The following is a 25910-nucleotide window of genomic DNA, read 5'->3' as shown; positions in this document are numbered from 1 at the left end:
CATATTTGTTTAAAGAAGTCAGTATATTTCTCAAGAATGTTACCCCTCTAGGATGATGCCCTGATCTCAAAATGTAAAAACATGCACCACGACTTTGGCTACACATCCAGCAAGAACCTGGGACAAGAATCATCTGAATGTGTCAAAAGGGCCTTGTTTGGCCATTTATTCAGTGCGTGCCAACTACCGGACAATAGTCTATTGTGTCACCCAAACCACGTTTATGTACCCATGTCCACAAGGTCCACTCCTCTGCCCACAGACCCCTGACCACTCCACTACCCCTCAATCCACCCTTGCCCTCTTACCATTCCTAATCATCTACAATAAGGAGAGACTCATGCCTGTCACCTCACTTCACATTTGCTCTTCCATCCTTCTCTGACTAGATTCTTACTGCTGATGTGTTATTTAAATTTACATCTAAACTCTTCATTATATATAATTAATCAGTTCATTCATGTAGGTTCAAGGAAACCAAGGTCTGAAGACACCTAAAAGGAATTGGACATTTTAACCAAGGTTCTAAAACTATGCAAATCCACATTGGTTTGATGTTTGTATTTCTTTGGGTATACAACTGAAAAAGTTATGACTACAACTCAGCATAAAACAATGACAGTGGTGAACAAAATCACTGGATAACTCAGATAAATAAAAGTCACTCAATAAAGAAAAAGAACACAGGATTAAATCTGCCTCCCATCCTGACTAACTACATGGTCACCAATTTTCTTCTGCATTCATCCTCTACTTCGTCAGAAAGTTGGCTTCCACTGTTAAAGAAAAAAAGGGTATACAAAATGCAATTTAGATTTCATAACAGAAAGACAATATGTAAGATTAAATATGTATTGAATTTTCATTTACTCAACAAATTCATTCGGCACCCACTGTGTTAGACTGTGAGTAAACAAAGATGAATAATTTATGGTTTCTGACTTTAAGGAACTCATAGCTTAGAGAAGAAAATTCTAAACAAATACAAGTGATACAAATAAGGTTTGGACTAGGGGCTAAGGGAGTAACTACCCACGGGGTTAAGGGGAGATAGGAAACACCATTGGGGCAGATTTGTAGACAAAGCAATAATTAACTCAAATGTTGAAGGTGCAACGGATCCAGGGTGAACATGAGCAAAGACATGAGGGAATGAATGAACATTGCATTTTCAAGAACAAGGGGGTGGGATACGTATGTCTAGAGCACAGGATGGTACACAGGAGCCATAAGTGAGGAGGTGAGGAGACTGAATGCACAAGCCAGAGTAAATCTCTGGACATCTTACAGGCTGTTCAGGGGGCTTTGGCCTTTGTCTAGTAAGCAATGGATCACCAAGGAAGGCTTTCAAGCATATTCGTTGGCTACGTACTGTGTTACAAGGACTGTGCTAGTCGGTTGATACATCTTATATTAATTCTCACAACATTCCTAGTAGGATAGATAGAATCATATCTGAATTTAAAAGACCATTCTCCCATTCCCCATTCCCTGAAGAAGGGTTGGGAAATAAACTAAAAGGACATGTGTCTGGGAGGAGGGAAATCAGGAGACTGGATGTAAACTTCCAGACACAAACTCACTCCTAAGGGTCCATACTAAGCCAAAGACAGTGACACAGAGTGAGAGCACAGTCTTAGTACATTTGCTGAGATAACTGTCCCCAGAAGCAGCACTCCTTAGCTTCGGCCAAATAGGAGAAAGCACCTCGCCCAGGGGTTGCACCACCATCTCGGCTGAGAAGAGGCTTGCAAAAAAACTGGCACTTCTGACCATTTATGAGCAGTCCCCAAGGAGGCCTTTACACTCCAGTGGGCCACCACACCATCAAGAGATGCCCGAGGGCTGCAGATACTCTGAGGAGGCTTTTGTTCACCCTTGGCCACCACGTCAGCAGGAGCTGCCAGAGGTCAGAGTCCAGCTCCCCCCACCACCCCCCGCCATCACTGGGGCTAATCCCAGCATGTTCCACAATCCTCTTTACCTGGAGTGTCACCAGAAGCCCAGTCTGCCCCATCTCTCACCTTCTCAGCCCTCCCTCCTTCCCAGTTAAGCCTTCAAGAACTCAAAATCTATCCTTTCCTTCTCTGAATGTTCTTTCACCAGGCAAAACATGGAGAAAGCAAGATTTAATCTGAGTTTTAAAGGCTGAAGCCTATTAATTCTGTTTTCCCAGCATCCTATCAAGGGGAGGTTGTTTATACACTCACATTTAAGTCTAATGTTGAGCCAGTATAAATGGGGATGGCTGTACCAGTGGCCAAAATATCAAAACATCTCTGAACCAGGTGATAACTAGCCCCCTTTTGGGGACCTCCCTATGATTAAGTGATTAAAGAGTTAATGTCTAGCTTCACAAAAGGCCCCCAGGATCCCACCTCAGACTAACAGCCTGCATCTGTGGTTCCCATTCCATTTTAGCTGTAAATACTCTGAGTAAAACTTTGCTTCCATTCCACAAATCCCCCAGCCTGGAGATCATTAAGTGTCTGTCTATTTCAACTTCCAATTTCTTCTCTATCCTCGTCTAAAAATCTTAACAGTTTTGAAGTTCATGTCATTAGACTTTACCACCCATCATCCCTTCTTGCTGTCATCTACCCATCTCCTGCTGTTTCCCCCATTCACTGATGACCTATGTACCTGGCTATGTACCCTCTCTAAACTCATGTCTGTCTTCACTTCTGCTGTCTTCTGTATCTCCTGGACGCCCCAGTTCCCAAACCACCTCCACCTCTGAAGGTCTTCTCTTTTGACCCTGCCACAGCCACCCGCTCTCACTGTCATAACCTCTGATTTTGCATCACGAGTACTTGCACCAGCTCTGAGACTTCAGCTGCAAGCAACCCACACTATAAACACCACCTTCTGTTTTTCCAACTCATCTACCCTGGTATTTCCATTTCAGCATCTTCTTGGCATTATCTGGCTTTCAATCTATTGGCAATTTCCACCGTCAGTTACACTTCACTTCCTTTCTGCCCAGCTTACGGTCATGGTCCATCATTGTAAACATTCCCTTGCAAGCACCCTTAACTCCCTTTCTCCTCTTTTCTTGCTTCTTCCTTACCTGGCGAATCCTCAAGATGATTAAGCCCAACCACCTGCCTGCTCCACATCTCTGCCTGCACAGCTAAAGAAACTGCCTAGAGAAAAAACCACATCCACAACCAGCCTCAATTAAATTCCTGGCTACAAGTCTCTAATGGGCAATCCACACTGACCAGCAATCTTATCACATTTCCCAGGATGTTTCAAAACAGCCATTTCAAATCTTCACCTTTCCCCCAAATCTGGTTTACCCTGCACTACCCTAACACACATCACATATCATTGGGAAAATAGAAGCCGTGACGTGAGAACTCTATCTCTCCACCACCCAAACCATGACTTATAGGTCTCCACACCCATTCTCTCTGCAGTCCTTTCTTTTACCATGAATGAAATGTCCCTGCTCCTGCTGAAGACTGTCTTCACTTATGCCCTAAATCTCCTCCCTTCCTGCGTCTTTAGGAATTGTACTCCGACAGCTATCCATCAATCACTGCCCTCATCAATTTTCCCTCTCTAGTCCATTCTATGGTTTCTTCTCTACTTACACTCATTCTATTACTCTCCAGTTCGAAGAAGCCCTCCCTTAACCAATAACTCCTTCCAAGAAATTTTCCATTTCTCTTCTTCTCTTCATAATACAACTACTTGAAAGAGTTGCCTCTAAGCACTGTCTCTACTTCCACAACTCAATCCAATACGCTTTTTAAAACATTTTAACATCTCCTTTTAAAACCATTTTGAACTCTTTAACTTTATGGACACCTACTCTCCTGGTTTCCCTCCTATTCCTCTGGCAACTCCTCCTTCTCTTCTAAATGATACAATGTTCCAACAGACCCTTCTCTATCTAGACCTTCCCTATTGGTAATTCCATCCTGTATCAAGTACAACCTATATGCAAATGACTCCTAACTACCTTCAGCCAAAACCCCTCCCAGAAACTCCAAACTCCATTTATCCAATCTCCTGACTGATATCTCCAAAGGAACGTCTAATAAGCACCTTGAACTTCACACAGCCAAAGCAGAACATTTAACCTCCCCCTTCAAGCCTGCTTCCCTCCCAACTCTCCCTTTCTCGGTTTATGGCCCAGCTGCTCAAGTAAAAAATGTAAGCCTTTGTCTCCATTTGTGTTTCTTCTCTTCAGATAATTAATCTATCAGGAAGTTCAGTCAACTAACTCGATCTCAAAAACAAATCCTAAATCCATCCAATTGTTTCTGGCTTTACGACAGGTATGTTCATACAACTATAATTCCTCAGCTGGAGTCCTGCTTCCAATCTTCCCTCCCCCGCCTACCATCACCCCATCTCCTTTGTGCAGCCAGCGCAGTCTGCAATAGCACAGTTCTCAGTGGCAGCAGGAACACCCACAAGGGGACAAAGTTGGTTCTTGGAGGCGGGCGGGGCGGGGGCGGGACGACAGTGAAAAATCTTACACATCACAGTGGTTTGTGGTCCTCCAAAGCTCAACTCTACCAAACAAAAATCTTATTTTTTAATATTTAAGGAACATTCTTTAGCTAGGGAAAAATTAATTTAAAAGTTTAATTAATAAATTCCAACTTAACTTTTCATGTTGGAGAGACAATGGAAAAAAAAAAAGTTGAGAGACTGTTTTACAGTGAAACCATTTCTATAAAACCATGTTTTATAGAAAATCATTTCATATGCTAGCATGTAATCCTCCAACGGCTTACATAACCTTCAGATGAAAATGAAATGCCTTACCCTGGCTTGTACAGCCCCGTAGGATCTGGCCCTGGCCTACTTTTTAAAGGTTCTCTTGGACACTGTGGTAGGTTGGATACTGTGCCAGAAAGATATCCACATCCTAAATCCTGGAACCTGTGAGTGTTATCTTCTATAACAACAGTAACAACAAGACATTGTAGATGTGATTAAGTAGAGGATCTTGAGTGGAGAGCTTATCCTGAAATATCAGGGTGGACCCCAAAGCAATCACATATATCTTTATAAGAGGGAAGCAAAAGGGAGATTTGAGAGACACAGAAGAGAAGGCAAGGTGATCACAAAGGCAAAGATTGGAGTGACACAGCCGAAAGCTCACGAATCCTGGAAGATACTAGCAGCTGAAAGAAGCTAGGAACAGAATCTTCCCCAGAGCCTCCCAAGGGAGCATGGCCTGCCAACACCTTGATGTCAGCCCAGTTAACACTGATTTTGGACTTCCAGCCTCCTGAACTAAGAGAGAAGAAATTTCTGTTGTTGTAAGCCACCAAGTTTGTGGAAACTTGTTTTAACAGTCACAGGGAACTAATCCAGAGACCTCTTCTCACCCACTAAGTTCCAGGTTTATTTACCTTCTTCTGCCCGTCAGACTCAACAAGAATACCATCAGGGTTCTGGCACCAGCTGTCTCTTCTGCCTGGAATGCTTTGCTCATCTTTGCACAGAGAGCTCCTGGTCACTAAGAACCCAGCTCAAATGTCAGCTCCTTAGAGAGGCTTTCCCAGACCATCCAAATCCAAAATAACCACACAGCTTTCATCAGCTCATATGTCTCCTCTTTATTTAACCATTATTATTTCTTTCCTTCACCCTGCCAGAATGTTGCGGGGGCTCAGGGTGGGCCACCCCAAAATACACATGATGGCATACTGATTATTTTGAATTCAAGTGACTTAAGAGATGGCCAGCACAAGAGGGACACTGACCCTCCTTTCTGTCTCCCTGAAAGCAGGAAATAAGTCTCCCAGGTGAAAGGTATACTCCCTGCATCTGGAGGTAGGACACCCTTATGGCCAGAGACAGGGCACTGGGGCAGAGATCCCTGTGCAAACAGACCTTGCTACTTCTGTTATTTACTACCTCAAGCCCAGACTCTGCTGAGGTTCTTCACTACCTGAGCACCGAAACCTAAATGTCTCTGCCCTGTTAACTCCTCACATATATATTGTTTCTTTGTCTAAAAAGTAGAAAAGCTGCCTCCTTTGGCCAGTTCTTAGCTCCTATTTCTTTTTCTTTCTCTTTTTTTTTTTTAACTTTTTTTATTGATTAATAGTCATGTTACAATGTTGTGTCACTTAGCTTCTATTTCTGAGATCTCTGTGTGCACGAATTAAAATTTGTTTTTCTCCTGTTAATGTCTTATGTCAATTTTATTATTAGTCTAAACACAAGAACTCAAGAGGATCAGAGGGGGAGAGTTCCCTCTCCCTGATAATGTAAACTCTACAAGAGAAGAGACTGTATCTGTTTTGTACACCGCTATAATCTTCATTTGTAAAACAAATGCCGGCCACATATTAGGTGACTGATTAACCAAGCAATGAGTGTATGATTTAGATGGGGGAAAGGATGGTGGTGCTCTTCAATGAGAAGAAAAACAGCACGGTGGGGAGAGGGGAGATGATGAGTCCGGTGTTGACTGTGGGACATCCAAGTAGAAACATACACTGAGTATGAACTCAGGGAAAGGGTCTGGTTGGGGATATTGATTTGAAATCATCAAAATCAAAGCTATAGATGTACTTAAAGGTACCAAGAATATCTACAAAGATAAGTCAGGGAACTAAGAACAGACCCTGGGGACTACCAATCAAGGGGAAGAACCCACAGAGAGACCCAGAAAGGAGTAGTCATGGTAGCCTGGTGAAAGTTCAATTTCACAAAAGAGGGAACCAGCAATTACAGAAATTTCACGCAATGGATTTGCCAGTCAGGAGGACACCAATAACCATAACAAGAACAGATTCACCTAAGGTAGAAGCCAAATTTCCAACAGTTGTGGGGTGAATGGAAGGTAAAGAAGTTGTGAACGAAAAATACTACAAACCATATCAGTAAACAAAGAATGCTGAAGCCATCAAGTCATCAGTTGCTGCCACCAGCCCCCTACAGTGAAGGCAAGCAGGCAGCCTGGCTGGCCTCTGCAGCCTGAGGGGACTTACAGTGTGAAAGGACAGGATACTGGCCCTAGATAGCTAGATGCTGGTCAAAGGAATGATTTCAATGAGCCTAAATGTTTGCTCCTTCCCATATACAGAAGAGCACTAAATTATTTAATTTGAGATGCCTTGTTTTCTTCAGTTAACAAGTAATCTTTCAATGTCCCAACTACCTGGTCTTTGTTGTAACTCTCAGCTTTTAGGCTGTGCATTTATTTCAGCCGACAAAGTAGAAAAATAACATAAAAAATACACACTTTCAGGAAGCATACCTTGAAAGAAAGGAGAGAGTAAGCCTGTTGTTAGAGGGGAGTGCAGAGAGGAGGAATAGTTTGGGGTTTTGTTCTTGTTTGTTATTGTGATGGGAGAATCTTGCACATTCTTGTCAATATTTAAAATGCAGGTGAACATGGAGAAATTTCATAGAGTAAGGAAGCTGAAGGGATGGGAGATCCAGAGTGCTGGGGAAAACATCAACTCTGGATAACCGTGCCTCTAAGCTAGAGTTAATGATAGACTTGATGGATTCAGACACAGGGAAGGTGTAGAAGGGAGAGCAAAATATTAAGAGTTGACATGATACCTGTTTTCTCAGTGTAACAGAAAGCAAGGACATGGTGAAAGGGAAGATAACTCTTTACCAAAAACCCACCATCTCTTTCGCTCCCATCTAGACTACATTCGCCAATCTCTCTTTGTTGATAAGTATGACTGTGCACATAATTTCTGGTTGGTGCTATATGAGTGGAATTGGTACATTCATTTCAAACTAAGTATTTAGAAAGTGGATATGCGTCTTCTCTTTCAGAGAAGCTGAAAACGGTTGGAAGCAAAGCCCTAAGGGATGGCAGAGTCACAAAATGAAAGGTTCCAGGATGCTTGAATCACCAGTTGGAGGAAAGCCATCCACCAACAGAGAGTATGATATGATCAAAAAATAAACATCAGTTGTGTTTGTGCTTTTATCTATTTTCTGATCTTTCTGTTGTAACAATTTAGTCTACTCTAACCACTAACAATTAACTTCTGATAAAGAAATCCATAGGTGGTGTAAAATGCTCAAAAAATGCTAAAGGTTTGGAAAAACTATGCTGAGAAATAGGAAAAGTTGTTGTCTAGAAACAGAGCTGCCTTGTGGCTAAAGTTGGAGAACATAAATTTGTAGGTGCCTCCAGTCTGCGTGATCGTGTTTATTTTCCCAACAGCATTCACAAACCCAGGTGTAGGAGTGGAAAAGGCAGACTGTTATCAAGTTTCAGGTTGTTTCCACATCCAACAAGACTAAAGAGGATTTTAACAATGTCATGGGTTCCTAGAAGTCAAATCACAAGGAATAATGTTTCAGGCAGGCATGCCATGCTGTGTTCAGTATCACTGGTGGAAACATCAGGAAGTGGAGGTGATAAAAGGCAAAGTTCAGCGAGTGGAGCAGGGGAATCTAGTGTAACAAAAAAAGCAGGAAATACATGACAGAAATGTAAGTGGGATCATTTCTTGGGTCTATTATTTCTTTACATGGTTTTCAAGGAAGCTTCTGTCATACCAGAACATAACTGTGGCTTTGAGTGAGTCACCGCAGTTCTCTGGAACTGTGTTTCCTCATTGACATAATAGGGTTCACTGCTGACATAGGGAATAATGTGTGCAAACGCTTAGCCCAGGGCCTCGAAAACAGTGATTGCTCTAAATAATATTTATCATTACTATTTATTATTAATAGTAAAAAGACAGAGTTCGGTTAGATCTTTAACCCCCTTCCTCTGCTAAAATTCTGGGAATCTGTATTTTATAGATCATTATCCCAGCTACTTAATGGTGGGTTGGGGTGGGGAAAAGGAGTTAATATTAGCAAACATAATAAAGAGAGAAGTGAAATATACTTGTTATGCTAGATCCTTTGAGCACAAGCCAGAAGGGACAGGCAGGATACGCAGCATCCTCCCAATGTGACTGCTACATCTGGAGAGGCTGAGAGAAAGGACATTTCAAACTCCAGGAAGTAAGAGGAAAAGTCAGATCAGGTCCAGTGGTGAACAGAACCCACTGGCCAAGACTGGCTTCCCCTCAGGCAGGACAAGAGCAGTAAAGTATCTTGCACTTTTATGGCTTTAAATTCATCCAGTCTTGCCACCTCATTTTACAGAGGAAGAAATGGACAGGTGCAGAGACTGACCAAAGCCATACTTTGGCTTCAGGGATGTGCAGAAGTAAACACTGTCCCCCCAAAGCTCCTTCTACCTAGCCTACAGAAATTGTCCCCAAAGTTTTGTACCCTTAGAATCTAGAGACCTTGGAGGGTGACAAGCGAATTGTATCAATTACCTTGTTATGAATTCATTTTCTGGATTCTTTCTTAAGAGACTGGATTAGGTGGGCAGTGGGAAAGAAGGAAGCACTGAGCCTCAATGGACAGGAAACGACCTCCTCATAGTAGATTCTTCCACTGGTTCTCTTCACAGATTGCTTTTATAACTTTAGTTCAAATGCAGCAATTTCCTTTCTTCCTCCCAGACATACTTCAGAAATAAAAACTGCCAAATGTGTAGGGAGAAAGGGAAGGCCAGGAAAAGATAAAGTATCCAGTTTAACTGAATATCTGAAATGCACCTGCCTGTGTGTCACCTGCTGTTCAACCCATTTCTTTCACTTATTTTTTGGGTAAATAAGAGATGAGTGAATTATGAGGCAAACATTTATTCTACAACAATGCAAGACAAGCAGAACATTTACTCTACAACGATGTCCCCAAATGCAAGGAGCCTGGGTTGGGCATGTGAAGGTCTATAAACTCCTGTAAGATCCAGCCCTTGCTCCGCATGGTCTTCTGCCAGGAAAGGAAATGATACGTGTTTTCAAATAATTACCATACAGAGGAGTAAATGAGACACTTAGTGGCATAAAAAGAGTAATTGAAGAGTTCAGGAAATGTACAAAAGACTTTTGACTGGGGCAGTGAGGTAGTCTGTGGTCAGGACATTCAAGGATTGGCAGGATTTCAAAGAGGTGAGTAGAAGGAAGAGCATTAGCACAGGGGCAGCAGCAGGAATAAAACAGATCCAGGGAATTCTACGTAGTCCAGCTCAACCGGATCACGAGGAAGATGAGAGCAGAACCTTAATACTGGGCAAGACGGCAACTGTCCATGAATTCAAAGACAAGTATTTAGAGTGTGGTCCAATAGGGCAGAGTGACTCAGGGAAGGGTGGAGCAAAGAGTGATGTGATCAAAGCAGTTTTGATATTGCCACGGAGAAACAAAACATCCTTTCTTTCTTCAGTATAAATAAAAGGAAAACAACTTTGGAGAACCTAGTATTCTGAGCTGTACTATTTTTGTCACTTTTCAAGTACATTTAGAAGTTGAGGATGTTTTACTGAAACTCATAAAATCTTAATGAAAATTTTCCAAAATGTTTACCCTGAACATCAACTTTTGTTCCTATTGTGTTCCAACCAGCCTTCGTGGTCACTGGTGCACATAAGGTAAGGAAGAAAGCTCTCTAAGCAGGTCACCAAGTCATACTCGGAGGCCATCTCATTTGACAGTGGCAGCTTTTAAAAATCTAATTTTCAGAAAACATTCTTTCTGTTATCATTTGTGGTATTTGAAAGATATAGGTGGATAATCAAATATGAAATTCCACAGAGGACATAGCACCATTTAAAGACTATGAGTCTAGAAAAATCTGAATTAAACAATCATTGTTCAAACAGTACCCACACCTCAACAGTGTTTCACTATTACAAAATATATTAGTAATCTTTTTATTTTGCTGGTCAAATTAAAAGATACCCCCAAATAATGCTTTAAAGTTTTGTTAATACATTATGTCACAATAAATTTTTACTTAGGAGGGAAACATTTTCCTAATTAAAACCAGAAACTATGCATTGTCTGCTGCATAAAGCAGAAATTTTACTTTGAAAGAATCAACATAAAGCTTTCAACTGAAAAATGGGAAACAAGAATACAGATGTAATATAGGAAGAAATATTTAACACAAAGAACCAGTAAGAACTGCCAACAAAAGATGAAAATCCTGAAAAACAAGAAAGAAAGAAAGAAAAAACCCATAGGGTCACATTCATGTCAAGACATGAAATTAGAGTTCTGAACAAACTGTGACCACAGTCATTACCTAAACATTCTCAGGTATTCAAACTGTCAGCTCTTCATGCTTCCTCTTCCTGAAATGTTGCTGAGATCAATCCCCGGTCAGATAATACGGGAAGAGGTCTAAAGTCATTAGAGATTTCCTGGCTTGTAGCCATTTGGGCCCTTGCCTTTCTCACTTGCAGTTAAATCTGATCATCTGTCCCTCCTACATTTCTTTCCCCCATCCTGTCAACAATTATAAAACAAGGAAATATACAAAATGCCCTTTATTAGCTTCTTCGCTCTCTTTAACACAAATTCCAAATTGTCTTCTTATCTCAGAGGGAATGAGTCTTGATGGAATTTTCTAAGTATTTTGACGAGTATCTAAAACCACTTTAATATTACTGCTAGTTTAGTGCCATTCATTCCTTCCCTACCTTCCAAAATAACAATCCTGAAATTAGCCAGTCGTAGGGGTCTCAAATTTAATGACTAGTAATTTTCCCCGGAAACTTCAGATGAAAAAGATATCGTATTGTACACAATCAGATAGAGTAACAGGCAGGCCATCTGACACATTTTTTCAAGCAAGCATGTTAAAAATGAAGAGTTATAATTTTTAACTCCAATCCTGGACTTTAAAATTTCAGAGACACAGTGAAAAGTACTATTGAGTTCACATACACAATTGTACTGTAGCTTTTCCATAGAAACTTCATTTTTAAAAATATATGATTGTGCTGGCTTTTTAAAATACTGAAGTACAAAATAGGAAACATTCTTCAAAGATAATTGATCTACTGCAATCGTCAGGAAACTTTGTCTCTCTGTTGCTGAAGCAACAGTCTCTTCACCACAAAATTGTCAAGAACTACTTGAGCCCAAGTTAACCTCTTCCTTCCATAACCACAACAGTTATAGCCAATAGTTATACCCCATTCTACTACTGGGTAAGTGACTATGCAAGATCTTACACTGGTCCCTAATTGATATCTATATGTTTTACATTGCTAAACTCTAACTTTCTCAAAAGCAGGATAGCCATACTTCTTCTTTACCTAGAACTTGTTACTATATAATGTCTCACAAGTCCACAGAAAACCTCATTTAATAACTCAAGTGTTACATATATTTGATTCCTAATGCTCTTTCTAAAGTGTTGCTTCTGCACTTAGGACAGTGTAGTGTGTCTGATCATTGACAAGTAGAAAAAAAATCAAGTTTTAGGAAACCTAAGCAGAAGCATCATCACAGTAAAAAAAAAAAAAAAAAGGAGAAATTAGATAATGGTCTAGAAATTGCTTCCCTTCTCAAATAACTATAGTTGCCACTAACCTCTCTTCCTCCATGCCCTGCCCCCACCATATCCACCAAATTAAAGGGGGAAAAGTCTGGATAATTCATTCACAACATGCAAGAGCTAAATTATCTAGGCAACTGCATTCTTTGCCCAAATCTTCCCTTTTTGAATATAAAAAGAAAAATATATAAGAAGGAAGAAAGCTAATATTTTGAAGTCTACTACCGGACAGGAACATCACTAGCAATTTTACATGTGTTATATCATATATTACCATCCACATTTTGTCAACGAGACACTGAGGCCCAGTGAGGCTGAATAGTTTAACCTAAGGACAAAGACTTTGGTTTCCTTTCCCCGACTACCCTCAGCAAAATTTATCCCAGAGTTCAGTCACTCATTGAAAAAACATTTATTGAGCACTTACCAAAGCTAGTCATCATTGTAGACATCAGAAATAAGAAAGTATGTGAGGCCGACCAAGCCCCTCATAAAGCTTACATTCTAGTGATGAAAGCAGAAAACAAATACCCAAACAGGATATCTGAGAGTTATAACAGTTTACCAATATAACTTATGTACAATGATAGTCAAGTATTTCTAAATATCTATGAGATTAAATACTTACAAAAACAAAATGGGGGGGGGTGCTTATGAATGGTAACACTGTGGCCCTCTTGTCGAACTAAGCTAAGCTATTGCATCTTTTAACAAACAGAGGGAGAGAGAAGGAAGCAGAGTATTAATGTGCTCAGAAAGTCTTTATAAAATAAAGTGATTGTGTGAGATATCAGAATGGACAGGGCCAACAATGTTGGTTCTCAAACTGCAAATTTTGCCTTTATTTGTTATTACTAAGGTACAGCTGCATTATTTGGAAAAATCAAGGGAGTGTTGTAACTCAACATAATCCCCCTATGAGTAACACAAGACAGTTTCAACATTCTCATCACAAGGTTTCCCATGCTGCACATGGTGCCCATTGGGCAAAGGCATCCAGCACTCAGTCCATGGCCAACAAGAACTATAGCACTCAGAGATTAGAGTGGGAAGTAGCTATCAGGAAGTGTTTGGCCCCAGTGTGGCAGTTCTCATTACCCTCCACACTCCTAAATGAAACTTCACATCTATTAAACTTGGGAACATATGCAAAATTCTAAGTTTTATTTTAAGCAATGAAGACTCAGTGGAACTTACCCTTCCTTCCCTCACCTATTTCTACAAGTATACAAGTTGACTAAATTAGCTAGGAGCCATTTCTATAGCTGCCCCCACCCCCATGATATTTATGTGTTGTGTCATTTGGGTTGGCCCCTGTCACTAAGACCTGGAGAGAATTTGAATTTGTAAATTACTTTGGAACTCCAGAGGAACACAGTTTTAGCATTAGGTGGAAGACAGTCCAGAGACCTAAGGCTAAGATCAGGACTTCATTCACAGGGCTGTACCTTCCTGCTAGAGCACTCTTTACAAATCTATTTTTGCTCCTTTAAGTTACTACGTGGGGAGTGGAGGCTGTGTTAATTTCATCAGTGTACACTTTCTATTTCCTCCTAGAACTGTCACACTCCAGCAGTTAAGATCCTCAAAGAAGCCTCAATCCCCTTCTAGAATCTTTCCCTCCCTTGCTTCAGAAGGGAGCAACAGTCCTTATCAGACAAGCGACATCCACAAGCCAAAAGTTTGTAACAAACTTTGAGTTAGATACCAACCCTCACCCAAAAGTCCTGCCTCTTAGCTAAGGAGGTAAGTGTATTACACCCCATCGCCCTCCAAAAGAGCTAAACCCTGTTTAAGAAGGAGCCCACGTTTCTGTCGATGGGGAGAAATTCTAAATCTTTCCGAAGATTCCGCCGCCACCCCAACACCGGACTCACCGGGTCAGAGAGGGACCACTCCCCCGCTACAACCCTGGGGGCGGGGGCGGAGAGGGTCTCCCAGGAAGCACACACCTGAGGTTGATCCTCTCGCGCGAGGGGAGACAGAGCAGGAGCGCCCGGTTCCTCCGGCAGGGGCGGAGTCTCTGCCTCCCCCTCGAGTCAGAGCCGCGGCCCCGGTACTCGAGGCGCGCGTGCTTGTCACCCGGGGCAGGCAGGGCGACTGTAACCCGACGCGCCCAGCGCCGCCGCGCCCCCGCCTCCCCGGCAACTTGCTCCTCCCGCTCCCCTCCCCGAGGGCCGACCCCGGCCGCGCGGCCGCCACATCCAGCCGGATACCTCGGGCCCAGGCTCCTCTGGGCCGGCGGGGAACCGCGGAAGTGGAGGCGGGGGACCCGGCGGGGGGAAGGGGGAAGCGTTGCGAACCAGCGAGCGAGCAAGGTCTCCGCCGCCCAGTGAACGTGACTAACGGGGACGCGAGGACGCGGGGCCCGCCGGGTGGGGTGGCGGCGCGGCGGACGATGGATGGGTCCTCGCCCCAGGCTGCGGAGCACCGGGCGGCACTCCCGGCGCTCCGCCTCGCCTGGCCAGGCGGCTGGCGGGCCGGGAAGCCTCGGCTAGGCTAGGCCGGGCGAGGACGGTGGAGGTGACCGATTTCCTCTGCCCCCCCCCCCCCCCCGTGCGGCCCGCCCTCGCCACCTGAACAAGAGAGAGAGCACGCCCGCCTGCAAGCTGGCGGGGCTGGCTTACCTGATTTCTCGTCCCCAGACCCCGAATTTGGTTTCCCCTACTCCGCAGGCAGGCTTCCCCTGGCCTAGAAACGCGTCTGGGAGGCGGGCGGACCCCTGGGACCCCGTCGTCAGAGCCCAAAACCCTCGCCCCAGCCCCCCCCCCCCCCGCCCCGCGCGCTCTGGAGACGCGCCCGGCCTCCTGACCCTCGCCTGAATGTCAGCGCGGGGACCCGCAGGGAAGACCAAGCCCAGGCAACGGGGTAGGATGCTGAGCACAGGCTCCTCAGGCCCAGCCTCGTACAGGTGGGGGGAGGGGAAGAGCCCGGCCAGCAAAGCAGCAGGCTTCCCAGTTGCACCCCTAAAACCGACCCTGCCCACTGAGCATGCCCAGCTCACTTGTTGGAACTACAACAGCTAGGCAGGCAGGCGAGCCCAAGGGGACCCAAGGAGGACGCAGGTGGTGTTTAAATGGACCCATTTCTTTAAGGTTTTTCCTCCGAAGATCTCTGGGAGTTTTACACGTAACGTTTCTACCGTGGTATTGGAAAATACCCAGGGAAGGTTTGGAAAGGCCTTCCAAAAAGTGGCAGCCTTTGAACTGGAATCCCAGGGGTGGGTTTTTTTTTTTCCAGCCAATTATTTACTAAGACATTTACTAATTTCTTTAAATACCAAAGAATTATTATAATTGACCCAGAGGAATATGTAGATTTATTGCACCCCAAACTCTTAATAACAGGAAACCTGCCTATCCAATGGGTAGTGTATCCAGTGGAACAGTGGTTCTCAGCCTTGGATACACATTACAGATGGGGGACGGGAGAGGGGAGTGGACATTAAATGATCGATGTCCGGTTTCCATCCCCACACGAACTGAATCAGTCTGTGGATGGAACCTGAAAATCTTTATATTTTAAAACTGTGGATCTCAAAATGTGGCTAGGGGAGCGAGCAGAAGTCAGCATCACCAGAGAACTTGCTAGTAATGCAAATTCTCGGCCTCGCTCCAGACTACCTGATTCTTAAACTCTGGGACCAGGAGCCTAACTGATTGAACAAGCTCTTGGGGAGATTCAGATGCACACAACTGTTTGAAAACACAAGATTCACACGAGCACCCAGGCAGGGTTGAAAACCCCTGTGATAGACCATTGGTTTCACTTTTTTTTTTTTTTTCAAATCCTAAACATTTGTCTAGAAGAGCAACATGTTACACAGAAAAGGAATAATCTAGTTGAATAGAGGTGCCAAATTCTGGATTTCCTGCCTTCCCACTAATTCTCCCAGAACAGTTCAGTGATTGGAAATGGTGACCATCTGCTATTATTCACTTTTGTACTCTGGTGCCTAGCACAGTGCCTATAACATAATAGATGTTTGATCATTGTTAATTGATTTGAAATGAATACTTCAGTGAACGATCTGTTTCAGGCCCTATTATGTCTACTGTTTATTTTCCCCACATGTCCTAGTCACCTTGCTAAGCTAACAAGCCAGCAGGGATTCAGTTCTTATCAATAATCCATGATCATTCATGATGGTACAGTCCAAGTCAGACCCTGATGGAACAGAAAATGGGAAGAGGTAGAGAATGTTGAGGTGGGAAAAGTCAGAAGCATTGGACATGATTTCACTTGCCAAAATTGGGGCCCAAAGCAACCAAAGGAAAGCAAGAAGGACCTAAGCATGGGTGGAATTCAGGAAAGGCATCAAAGGAAGAAAGGTGTGTATGGGAGGGGTTAAGGGAGGAGAGATAAGAAAGCTTAACATGATAAGCCTACTCTGATCTTTTTCTAAACAGCCCACCTGAGCCCTCCTCTTCCTCAGGCTCCATATATATATATATATATAATCTCAACTACAGACTTGAAAAATTTTAATTAGAAATTGTTGTGAAATAGTTACTTCCAACTGCTGTGTGAAAACAGCCCATTTGAAATTACTCAATATAAGTTAGGCATCCACTTTTATTCAAGGCCAAGTGGTTTAAAAAAAAGTTAATTTTTAGAGAGATATGCTAGATAATTTCAAAATGCAGAAGTTTATGATACTTCTTTAAGACCCACAGAGACTTACAAAATCAAAATTATTTCCTATTTACTCCATCACTATTTTCTAGATGGAATAAAGTATGAAAATGAATTTTTCTTTTTAGCCTTCTACATACTGCTTTAAAACTTAAGATACTATTTATGAACACCTAAAGTAGCATTCCACCTCTATATCTCTGTCCCTGTATCTTGCTTATCATGACAAGAATTCCACTAAAAGAGTTTGGTTGCTGATTGGGGTATCTAACAGGAGTGTAATTTCCCACATGTCTAAGTAATTTATTTTCGTTATTAAGATAATTTTGCGGGGAAGAGGGGAATAATCATTAATTTAGGGATTACCGTTTAGAATTTATTATTACACTAGATCCACACACACAAAAAACTTTGCCTATACACATATACACTAGCTACAGCCTCTCAAGGAATTAAAACAAAACCAAACAAACTAAACACGTCAAAGCCTGAAAAGGGAGAAAACTGAGTGAAGGTGGAGGAGAGGAAGCACTTATCATAACCGAATTAAAAACATGAAGTAATTATTTCAGCAGAAGGCAGTCTACTGAAGACCAGCCTCGGGGAAGTTACTCTTAAGTGTTTCTCCTAGTCATTATAAGCATGACTCAGCATTTGGAATGAAACTATGTTTACTGTCTTTCAGATTGAGGGTGTCAGATAACTTTGGTGCTACCTAACACTTTTCTAGTCTGCCTAAGAAAACCTGAGGACTGTCATGGGTTTGCAGCCTCACATGGCTACCAAAATCTGAAAAGCTTTCCCCTTTTCATTTGTTTCTATGTTAACAAAGCCTAAGTTTGCCCACCATTAATTTATCTTGCTTTTGTAGCACTACCAGGTAAATTTAGGTTATTTTCTGTATTCCAGTATAACAAAATGAGCAAGAAGTTCTTCCCTTCCCAAGCCCAGAGAGTAAGTTACCTGCTACTTAGACATCGGAAACCCAACTGCTAGGGGTGAACTTTCCCCAACATGGGGAACCTTCCAGTGACGATTCTATTACGTGCCTTTTATGACCATATCTGCATCATGCCCAGGGTCCACTGTTTTATGCCCTGCCCATTTCTAGAGAGAAACAAAATTTCATTGGTTACCAAAGCTCATAATCAAATCTATGGAATGTAAGGAACAAAAGGGGCCATAAATGATATTAACGCCCACACTTTTGTTTTACAAAGGGTGAAACCAAGGCCCATCGGTATAAGTACTTTACCTAAGCTTACAAAGTTAGCTAAACCTAGAGCCAAGACTAAAATGAGAAACTGCTTGGTATAGAGAACAGTGTTCTTCAAATCCATCCTCTTCTAAGTTCTTTAACTGTGGCCAGTCTCCCAGAGTCTTGGTTTCCTCATCAGTGAGGATGTTAATAGCGAACATTCAATATTATTTACTCTGTGTCGGGCACTAGTCTTAACGAGGTGTATGTAATCTTTAATTCTCAGAATAACTATGAGTTTTTTCATTTCTTTGCTTTCTTTTTACAAACAGGAAATTGAGGCACAGAATTGTTAGGTAACATGCCCAAGATATCATAGCTAGCAACAGCCAAACTGGGATGGAATGGGATAATAAATGTCAAATGCCTGACATACAGGTTGTCAATAAAATATCACCAATTTCATTTCTCTTCCCTAACCCCCAGGCATTCCGACCCTTGGTCCAACATTGGGCCAAGATACCTTTGTTCTGAGCTCTGATTGCTGTGTAGGCTCACGTCTTTCTTCCATTCTATTATTTTAGTAGTTTACATAACTTAGGAAGTACTGTATGCACCTATAATCTTATCCACTGTTAACAATAGTTAAAACATTAAGAAGATAACCAAGCATTAAAGACTACAAGTTTACTATCACCAAACTAACAAACAAAATCCCTAATATACAGTTTCTAAAAGATTAGGAATGCTGTCCATGAAAATCTATTAAAAAATCCTTGAACAGGACCGGACCAGTACATTCGGGGCTTGGAGATTAGGGCAGCTCATTTATCACTTAGTGGGCCTCCACCTCCTTGTTACTTGAATTCTTGAAAGCAGAATTATAGACATTGAAAAATATCCAACAGAAACTCTTCCCACGTCATTGATTCTCAGAGTCAGAATCAAGAATGAGATGAAAATACAGTATATGATCCTTGAAAGGATGAGATAAAAATACTAAATATATTTTAAAAGGGTACTTGAAGTTTTATTTCTGCTTTACAAGAATCTGGGAAAAGTATTTTTGAAATAAAATTTTAAAGCATCAATATAAAGTGGCACCAGGAAACTTACTTAGATTTAAAGGTCTTGAGGGTAAAGGAAATGTGAACTCCTTCCTTGGGCAGGCATCTACTCTGTTCCTAGGACAAGACAGCACTGAAAATAAGCTTTTGCAAATGTTGGTGATATAAATCGAGTAATGTCTCTGGAACATAGCCTCCTATTTAACAGCAGGAGGAAAGTTGTGGGTAAGCAGAAATGTCCCAAGAAACTCATGCAGAGAACATACATAAGTATTAGGTTCTGACGTGGAGCTGAAACAAAATGGAGTTAACTCTGGTTATGATTTAGTGAAAGAGGTGACTGAGCCAAGAGTAAACAGCCCAGGAAACTGGAGATTGTTCAGTTCCATCTCTGAATACCTGTTACATAACCTGGAGATGGCTTAAATCTCAGCCGTAAATACTTGAAACAGACTTGACCATAGTCTGTAATGTTATTATGTGATTTCTTTTTTAAATGCATGAATCTGAACGGCAAAATATAGAGCAACAGTAGCAATGGGTGGGGCTTATGTCTTGCGTGATTAGCTTTAAAATGAGAAGAACACTGTGTCTTAACTCAGCAGCCTTGAAGCACATGGGCATTGACCTAATTTCTGCTAAGCCAAGAGAAAGGCCCTTTACACACAGGGGTGTGGGCCAGAGAGTAACAGGTGCTGTTTCCTCAGTAAATACCTTGGACTTAGAAGGGAATCTCCTTCATTCCTCCGCTATTAGCAAAAGCATCATGCAAAGCTGAAAATGAACCATAGAAAAGTAGAGCATCTTGTTCTGTTATCTTTATCTGTTTATTTTCAAAATAGCTCTTTAGGGGAGGGGAGTGGTGGTGCTTAAAACAGAAAAGAGTGATTCAGTGTAACCTTCATCAAGGAGAAATTTGACAACTAAATGGAAAGCCTATTATTTTAAAAATTTGTTTTACTTCAATAATAAAAAAGTCATTTAGTTAAAAAAAATTCTAGATCACACTATAAATAGATAATCCCTTTTCCTTGCTGCTTAACGTTTAACTGTGGTCAAGTTTCTTGAGAACTGAGACAACTTGACATGTGATGAAAAGCTACAAACTGGTGTCAGGGCATCTGAAAATTGTTTTTGTTTCTAGTAAATTTAGTGTCTGTGTGTGCTAAATATAGCTTTCAATAGTCAGATATGGAGGAAGACATTTTTTTCCTGAGCATGTGCCCTTCACTATCAACCTGATCCTCTTGGGAACTTGAAACAGAGTAAAATTCCAGCCCTCCTGAAGACCGTCCTCCTGCAGTGGGTCTGAGAGCACCACAGGGTGGAATTCCAGCTTTTCCATCATCTTCCTTACCCTAAACACAATTTACATTCCTGCTTTTGGGCTATGCGAAAAGCAAATTGTCCTCAAGTTTATGGAGCTAAAGTAAAGACTTAAAAGCTGTCCTGTGGTGGGCAGAATAGTGGCCTCCCTGGGACTTCTGAATGTCACCCTAGGAGGGGGGAGTATTAGTGGATATGATTTAATTAAGGAGCCCCAGATGACGAGGTTATCCTGAATTATCAGAGTGGACCCTAAATGCAATCACACGTGTCCTTCCTTTTAAGAGAGAAGTAATAGAGGGGTTTTACACAGATGGAAAAGTATAAGACAGTGTCATGAGGGACGCAGGCTGGACACAAGCTCAAGAATGCCAGCAGCCAGCAGGAGCTTGAAGAAGCAAGGAATGGATTCCCGCCCCTCTAGATCTGCTGGAGAGAGTAAGGTCCTGCTAACCCTAATTTCAGTCCAGTAATGCTGATTTTGAATGTCTGGCCTCTACCGGATCCTCCTTCAAGCAGAACTTCTTGCGCCAGTTGCTGGAAGCATTTTCAGCTTCAACTCTTTTAGAATTTGCCTCTACTGCAGAAAGCTTCCTCATTCAAGGTCATTCCTTTCCTGGACTAGTCCTTACCCTGTGGTTGAATGAAGCAGGGGTATAAAGGCTTAGCTGGATAATTGGGAGATAACTCCGATGGCTCCAGAACTCCCTTACAGGGGGTGACTGAGGCTCTGCTGGGCTTGCATCACAGTTGCGCTTCTCCCTCCACCCACTCTTGCTTCTGCACTCCTCTTCTCACAAGTACCCCTAATAGTAACCTGTATGCCATACTCTGTCCCAGCATCTGCTTCCAGAAAACCTAAGCTGCATCAGGGCCCTTCATAAATAGGTAACCAAAACCCTTGAGTTCCACAGAATTTTAAAATCATTCTTCCTCCTTATTCTGATTTCTCCACTTAGATTATACATTTCTGTCCAGCTCAGATAAAGAACCATTGCCTGGAGCCTCTGTAATCTGCTCTCCATCTCAGGGCACAAGGCTTCTCTGAACCACATATATAGTTCAGGAGTATGAGTTGACGCATTTCCCCCCAAACCCTACTTCCTTTCAAGTTTTTCTAACTTACATGTTTCTGATTTTAGTCAATCCAAGGCTATTTGCTGAGCATCACCTACGAACCAGGCACTATCTATTATTCCAGGGATACAGGGCTAGGTGCTCTTATCACACAGTCCAGATTGCAGCATGTGATATACTCTAGATTGACCTTTACATAGGCCTCCCAGGCAAGGTAAATGAATTAACTAGGCTAGATGTAAGACAAATAAGGAGTGGTGGGTCTGGGGCAAATTGGAGAGCGCCTACCACACCTAAAGAGGTGAGCTCGCTACCTAAACCTGATGATCAAACTTTGTGTTACTAGCTAGAAAACATGTATTATGTGCTTGCTTATGTGATATAAGATGAAGTCTGCATTATCACCTCGGATTTATTTTTGCCCCAAATGTTTAACCTAAATTAATCAAGCCTTTACATCTGAATTCTAGCCCACAAATGCAATGCATGTTTTAATTGGATTCTGGCTAGAATAGAAAATGAATGGGGGGAGGGTAGAGCTCATGCTTAGCATGCATGAGGTCCTGAGTTCAATCCCCAGTACCTCCTCTAAGAATACGTAAATAAACCTAATTACCTCTCCCAACCCCCGCCAAAATGAAAGAAAGAAAGAAAATGAATGGAAAAGAAATTTTGGAAACAAGGGGGAAATTTGAATATGGACTGAGTAAAGATGACCTTAGGGAATTACGATTGATTTTTCTTCTTCAGAGTGATAATATCACAATTATGTACAAAACTGTCCTTATTTTAGAAATGCATGCTAACATATTTAGGGGTGAAGTAATATAACATTTTAAGATAGTTCAGCAAAAGTATAAATGTATAGATATAGGGATTTGATTTTATAATAAATATGGCAAAATAATAACAATTGTTGAATCCAGAGGTAGATGAATAGATATTTATTTGTAATTCTACTCTTCAGTTTGCCTTAAGATTTTCATAATCAAAATCCTGAGAAAAAAGAAATGGGGCATGGTTTATATTGTCCATCACTGTCATGGGGGAGTTAGGCCGTGTTACTTGATACTCTAAATTTTCAAAAGAACCCAGAAATCTGGAATTTTTATACAAAAGGCTTTTCCCACTTAAGAAAATATTAGCAGCCAAATCTAAAAACAAATAGTAACAATAGAACCTCTGTGCAGGCCTGATACAATGCATTTGGATGCTAAAGCTCTAGACACGAATTCCCCATCTCTGAGATCCCTGCACCTTAACCCGTTTCCTTCCACCTTGCTCTCTGACCCTCCATCCCTGGTTTCCTTGCCTCTCAAAGTGACTTCTAGCTAACTTAGTCCTTTTCTCACTCTTGCTCTTCTTTTTTCCCAACTGGCCTCTGACGCTTTACAGTTTCATTGAGCAGTTGGCGGATAATGCAAAAATTAATCAGGCTATGGATTTCTCTGGAGTATCAGATGATTTAGCAAACCGAGAATTGTTTAATAATTATCCTAGGGCACTAAACATTATCCTAATGATCTAAAGTAGTTATTAAACCTTCCCACTTAAGATTATTAAATTGCAACATCTGTCTTCAGGAAGGATTTCTATTGCATGTAATATTTGCAAAACGTTTACAACTGCTTTTAGTTGTATCTCAGGCCCTATGATAAGTTTATAGTTCCCCCCACCCCTTACTTAATGGCTGAAAACACTAAGCATGGAGTCCTAAAGGTAACTCGAGTCCTCTGTAGGAGAAGGAATTAGACCTAGGCAAGCTTCCTGGATGACAGGCTGCTGCTTATCCAACTGTACCACATTCTCTCCAGCCCTCGTTTGCTTTATTAGCTAATTACCAGGCTGCATATTCAACCCAAGTTTCAACTATATTAAGGGCTATTTACTAGCTAAAATCAATACCCTTTTGATTAGACATCTGGCGTGGCTTGTGGTAACTAAGCATTTTTTGGGCTTCACTGCTTTTACTCCATCAGGGAGGTGGGAAAGTGCTTTGTTTTGATTTTTTACACTTAGTGGCTACTGCTCTTAGCAATAGAAGATAAAAGGGCAGGAGAGACTCGCTTTGCCACAGCAGAGAATAGAAACAAACATGTAATATTTACTGCACAAGGAAAGGGGCAAAGAAAAATATAATAACGAACAGTGATCTTACTATTTTTAAGGCTCTGTTTTCAACTAGATAAATCTCTTTGTATTTATGCCTGGTGCCCCAAGCACCACATTAGCCCTAAAAATAAAAAGATAAATCAAATACACTCTCCAACTTGGTTAAGTTGGAAAGAGACAAAATTGAAACAATAATTACTATAAAAGAGTGAGAAGAGCAAAAAGTAGATGTGAAACTGGGTTTTGACATAGCATAGGAAAGGGAATGATTTATTCCTTCTAGAAAGAAAAATGCCCAAAATGCCTTTTTGTTGGTAATGATGGTGAAATGACAGAAAGTCCCTTTTTAATATGGGTATTTTATTATGAAACTATAATAGTAGCTTTATCACTGGGGGAACATTCCAAAACCCCTAGTGGATACCTGAAACTGCAGATATAATACTGAACCCCATACGTACTATGTGTTTTCCTATACATGCATACCTATGATAAAGTTTAATTTATAAATTAGGCACAGTAAGAGATTAACGAAAGTAACTAATAATAAAATAGAACAATTATAATAACAATATACTGTAATAAAAGTTATGTGACTGTGGTCTTTCTCTCAAATTATCTTTTCGTACAAATTTAATGCCTTTTCCACCTTAACCAAGAATTTACCACACACTGTGTCTGAAACTTTTGCAGTTTGAGGTGCAACAGCAAAACTAGCATGAATTTCTTTTTCTTTCTTCATAAGTTAACAGATAGAAGATTGCTTCTTACTATAGATCTTAGCAACCTCAGCATATGATTTTTTTTCTTTCTGTATTAGGTCAAGAACTTCCAGCTTCTCACTTTATGGCCCCTTTTTGGCATATCTGAATTGCCCCATCACTACTTTCGTGCTTTGGGGCCATTATTAAGGGAAATCCTGGAACACAAGCACTGCAACAGTCTATCTGATCTGATAACCTAGATAGTCACTGGCTCCTGGGTGGGACACGCTGGACAAAGGGATGACTCACACCCCAGGGACGAACGGAGCCAGACAGCTTGAGATTTCATCACACTACTATGAACAGTGCACAATTTAAATTTTATAAACTATTTCTGGAATTTTCCATTTAATATTTTAGGACTGCGGTTGACCATGGCTAACTGAAAGTGTGAAAAATAAAACAATGGATAAGGGGGACTGTCACTGTAATCCACGTTCATTTTGAAATACATAGACAAGAGTAAGAAACCCCTATAGTCCCACCACTCAGATCACAATTAACCTCTGCTAATAGTTTGCTGTAAACATTTTAAGAATGTTTTCTATTATATATATGCACAACTTTCTAAAATAATAAAAACCAAAAATATGTGAAGACATAGGCTTTGAATCAGATCATTCCAAACCAGATCTTGCCAGTTATTACCTTCATGACTTTGGACAATCTGCTTAATCTCTCTGAGATTCAGGTTTCTCATCTGTAATATATGGGTAACGATATCTACACCTCAGTGGGTTGTTGTAAAGATAAATGAGATGATAGAAATACAACTCCTAGAACAATCTCTGAGGCATATAAAGCACTCAACATGTTCATTCGTCTAACAAGTATTTATTAAGAGCTCTCTGATGAAGCACTTAGACTACATTAGTGAACTAAATATGGTATTTATTTTAAATATTATCATTAGTATTATCATGCCTTGTGAATTCTCTTTCATTTAACAATTTAGGGAATATCTTTCAATGAAAATAAACATATAAACATGGATCCATATCATCATTTTTACTGGCTACACAGCATTTCAATGGGAATGTATGTCACAAGCTATTCAGCCAATCTCCTAGTCAAGGAACTACAAAGATGGTTTCCAATCTGTATTGTAGAAAACACTGCTTTGAACATCTTTGTATCCATGTCCAAATGAATCCATAGCATTCCTCCCAGAATGCTAATGTGAACATTTTCATGAGCCACAACACCAGATAGGATTTTCAAGGAAGCAAACCACTGTTACCTCTTAGCCCACTCTTCCAATGCCTACTCGACCCGCTCTGTGCTCCTAGGAAAAGTATAGAACTACAGTGCTGCTTGATACAAAGCTGTTGACTGTTTTTTGTTTTTCCTTTTTTTTAAAATTTAATA

At 41.3% G+C, this 25910-nt stretch overlaps 1 protein-coding gene across 5 annotated transcripts in view; it reads right to left on the bottom strand.

Moving 5' to 3' along the window:
• GPD2 (glycerol-3-phosphate dehydrogenase 2) overlaps window positions 1–25910 on the bottom strand; it is a 195309-nt gene that overhangs the window by 118749 nt on the left and 50650 nt on the right. Inside the window, exon 1 of one of the 5 annotated variants that reach the window (XM_006196178.4) lies at window positions 14991–15332. The exons of 1 other annotated variant lie outside the window; for it this stretch is intronic. The gene's annotated coding sequence lies outside the window, so the exon portion shown is untranslated. 3 more of the 5 variants (XM_072960984.1, XM_031678509.2, XM_006196179.4) reach the window with 3 other exon arrangements.

The sequence above is a fragment of the Vicugna pacos genome, chromosome 5, assembly GCF_048564905.1.
Source record: "Vicugna pacos chromosome 5, VicPac4, whole genome shotgun sequence".
Taxonomy (NCBI): domain Eukaryota; kingdom Metazoa; phylum Chordata; class Mammalia; order Artiodactyla; family Camelidae; genus Vicugna; species Vicugna pacos.
Note: the sequence above shows the minus strand (reverse complement) of the source record. Positions and strands in the feature narration are given on the sequence as shown.